The sequence below is a fragment of the Solanum pennellii genome, chromosome 1, assembly GCF_001406875.1.
Source record: "Solanum pennellii chromosome 1, SPENNV200".
NCBI lineage: Eukaryota > Viridiplantae > Streptophyta > Magnoliopsida > Solanales > Solanaceae > Solanum > Solanum pennellii.
The window spans coordinates 47,194,550-47,199,260 of record NC_028637.1 but is presented as its reverse complement, the minus strand read 5'-3'; positions in this window follow the sequence as shown (position 1 = coordinate 47,199,260).

Below are 4,711 nucleotides of genomic sequence, written 5' to 3'. Positions count from 1 at the left end.
AAATCATCAACACAAGCAAATCATAAGTGTTAGTCAATATAAGACATATACCACAATCATAAGAGTTACATCATAACACATAAACTATAAATATAAGAGATAACAACATAGTCTTTAACACTTCACTCTCAATGTTCTTAAAGCATCTACTTATATTCTATAAGAACATGCATACATTAATAATATAGGTCAATGTGGGTAAACCTTCCACAATAATACCATATACAGTTCAACATTCATTATGTAGCTTCCCTCTCAAAGACTTGTCTTAGCTCATCATTATAGCTTCACTCTCATGACCTACTAGTCATAATTCAACTTATAAGATTTATTCTCAACATATAAGATTTATTCAAAATCCCTAACAATAATGATTCATCATGCATGCCTTAGTCTCAAGACAATTCTAATCTCAAACATTATAATTCATAATTCATCATACATACTTGATCTTAGTCAATTCATGTTTAAAAGTTTTACTCTTAAGAAATTCATATCTATTCACTTCAAATTCAAGTAATCTATATATTTTAATTCATCAATCATAGAAGATCACATCTAAGCCCTCAATTTCCACTTTCAAGGCATGAAACCCAACTACATCAAATGCACTCTAGAATCATAGGTTAATTATTAATACATGTATAATCATTCTAAAATATTTAATTATGTCATAAAATAAAATAAACAATTATAATCCACTCTATAGGATCATAACCCATAACATTAGAAGAAACCTTAGTTTGACTTGGCGAATTCTTCTTCTAAATTGGGAAAAATATGGGGCTCAATGGATGAAAGGGATCCATGATCGAATAGACATCATACCTGGATTACAATGCCCACAAAATCTTGAAGATCAGAGGACTTGACCTAGCTTGAACCCTCTCCCTGTTCTTCCTCTTCTTCCTCCTCCCCTCCTCCTCCTCCTCCTCCTTCTTTAGACTCGTAGCCTTTTCACTATTAGTATATACAATTTTGTTTAATAGTTTTACCAAAAAGACGTGTATGATAGTTAAATTGTTGATCAACATGAATTAAAACATTGTCAACTTATCTAACAAAAGGAATATAATATGTAAGCAAGTGGTATTAAAGTACTATAAAATGTGGGTGTTGCATATTTTTAGTGTTTCTTATCAATAAATATAAATTTAATAATTTTGAAATGTTGATTATTACTATTATTATGATTTCTAAGTGTAATTTTTATAATTAAGTACTTTGTTAATTAAATCTCTCCTTCTCCTTATCCTTCTCCTTCTCCTTCTCCTTCTTCTTCTTCTAGAGAGAGAATATTTCAGAGGTAATTAGGTTTCTTTGGGAGTTTATAAATAATGACTTGGATTACTTAATTTAGGGGTCTAAATTATTTATATAGGTTGTCTAGATTAGTGTAAAATGACACCACTTAATCCTTACTTACTTTCGAAAAGACCCATTAGTCCCCAACTTAACCGACCTACTGCCCCATCCATGAGACCCTGACTACGGGGCTCCTCACTTGTTTTTTACTTTTTTTTTTACGTAAAAAATTCCGCACGGGTACCCCCTAGACGTAACATGGTGTATTAACCCCCAAGGGGTCTCATACAAGGCCTTAACATCATAAGATAGGTAATAGAAATAAAAAATTTTGAACTTTTACAATATAAGTCATTTTCATAAAAAAAAAACATGTGGAAGCCTTTACTACGTCTTTGTCTCAAACCTTCTATATAAACTTATGAAATAAAGTCCTGGGACGCAGCCCATACAAAGTCTAAAATATAAGGAAATCACATAAGGAAAACTTAGGTTTGTCCTCGAATCTATAAGGGCTCATCAACTCTTTAAGTCTTCTTGCACCTTACAAACCATTCTTCCAAAGCAACTCAAGTCTCCAACCCTACATTTGGTTAGAATGTAGGCAATATGCGTTAGTAGAAAATGCAGCAAGTATGAAAGCCAACACATCAACATAAGAGTATCTCAAAGTGGTTAGTCAACATATGATGTATGTATAAGCGATAATAACACAGTCATAACATGGTCTCCAACATAGGCATAATATAAACATAAGTCAACATAAGACATAGTTAATGATCATAGGATATAAGTCATAATAATATAATCATAATTGACTCTTCTTGATCTCTATCATAATATCACCATTATTAAGCATACATGTGCAAAGTAAGAATAGCATCCCTTAATACTACCCAAGCCTAGTATCCCTTTTTGGTCATCTTAATCATAGTCTATATGCATGGTTAGGTCTTAAACTTCTCTACCATAAGGGTACCATACTCCTAAGTAACCTCAAGTCACACTTGTGCAATACATGAAAGGCATCCCATACATCCATTCACTCAAAGCATTACCTTGAAGTTATCCTAGTCATATTTACCCTCCTTTGGCCTCGTTATAAACTTACTTTTAATAACTAAGAGGATCTCTCATATTAAGTTAACTATAACTAGGAAGGCAACTATAGCACAATTCTATCTCATAACATCTCTTTAGTAACCCTAAGTCATACTTGTTCTATGCAATCATAGCATCCCATATTACTAATCATGCTAAGTATCACTTTTAGGTCCTATTACTATTTATTGCTTGATGATTTGGAACCTAGACAGTAGGAGGTACTCCCTTAAGCACATATTAGTTTAATATCTTGGACCCTATGAGATACTACCTTAAGTATGTATCAGTTCGTAACAAACATGGACTCTATGAGATACTACCTTAAGCATGTGTTAGCCCCTTTTCACTTCGAACACTATGAGATACTCTCTTAAGTATGTCTAAGTTCCTTTACACTCTTGAACACTATGATTTACTTCATTAAATAAGTCTTAGTTCCTTTATGATTTTAAACACTATGAGATACTTTTAAAGCATTTCTTTGTTCAAAGGATATGAAGATTGCTACTAGAAACATTAACTCAACTACGTGAAAGATTTCATCTCATGAGACCTAACTTGTAGAAAACCCACACTCTAATATGTAAGAGTACACCTTTAACTTGGATAGTCCTTACATCAACTAGGTGTCACTCTCCTTTTTTCTTGGAGTCCGGAACCCATCTTATGTGACACTCCATCTCACTGCAATATCCACTTGGATCCAAGAATATACCTAAATCTTACTTGTTAAGCCTTGATTAACACTCATTTCTCATGGAGGAATGTACTTGAAAAACAATCCATTTTCAAGTGATTCTATCACTTTCATCTATTAAGCATTCATAAGGTAGGTTAGTGAGTATAGACCTTTCACCACAATCTAACCTATTAGACTTCTATTCTCTTTTTGAATTTACTCTTAAATCCTTAGCATCAATAGTTAATCAAATTAGATTCACCCTAAAGCCCTAGATATCATGATCACAAACCCGACACTCAAGGTTTCTTTCTTAATCTCTTCTTTGTACCTAGATTTCAAGGTATTTTGATCACATCTTTCATTACTGGGTGATTCTAGTCTAAAATGATCATAAAGGTCCAATTCTAACTTTACAACTCAAGATCAATTATACACAATAGAGTATATTTAATTCATGAATATATGATCGTAACCTTAATCAATTACTATACATGACATGATTCAGGAAGTTCACCTACGAACTCTCAACTTTTCCTCTTAGTGGAATCAACCCACAAATATCACCGTCATAAACTTATACTAGGGTTTATCATAGAAATCACATGAAATCATCATAATATCATAAAACAATCATAAATGGGTAGTATCCACTTGATTAAAATCATACCCACATCCTACCCACAATGCAAGCACAACCCTATCTAGTATGGGGTTTTTGATTTGACAAGTGGGGAAACTATGAGGGATCTATGGGTTCAAGAACCCATAGATGATTAAAATTCACATACCTCTTTCAAATACCTAACTATGCTTGAATCAATGGTGAGAAAGAACCTAGGTTGATGCCCTCTTCCTTCTCCTTTTCTTTTGTCTTCTTCTTCACTTCTTTGAGAGAGAATATCTAAAGAGTAATCTGGGACTTCTAAGATGAATGAATTAATGAGTTATTTTAGGGGCCTATTAAGATTATGTAGGAGGTAAATTAACTAACTAATAATCCTCCCTAAACCCCTTACAAATAACTATATTAATTTCTGAAACCCCAACTTAAAACTAAAATGCTAAAAACTGGAAGCACCTACGGATGCCCACCTACGAACCGTAGGTGGGTCTACTGGGCGTCACTCACCTCGTGGGTAAGGTCTGCAACTCTAAACTTGCAGGACTTGACCCCCGACCAAGAGCTACGGCGAGTGAGTGGACCTACGGCCTGTAGGTCCCCAAATGTAGCTCACAAAAAAATGCCGAATTCTAGGGACTGTTTTGGGTCCCTTCAAGGACCCCTTGGGTGGTCCTTGGGGGATTGTACCCATACGTTTAACCCCTAAAACCTCTATTGTACGTACAAGAATCATTTCTATTGATTTTAATTCTCAACAACGCTCCAAAACTCTTACAAAAGGCTCTAGAATTCACTAATTCAACTCCCTAATTTCCAGGGTGTTACATATTCCCCCTGGGACTATTCATCCTCGAGTGACATTTCTAATCACTTCTTAAAGTAACAACTCTAAATTAGCATCCCATTATGCATGCACTATGTAAATTCACAAACAAGCAAGAAAGTTTAAATTCCAAACCAAACTCATTCAATGCAACACAAGGAAGTAAGAACTACAT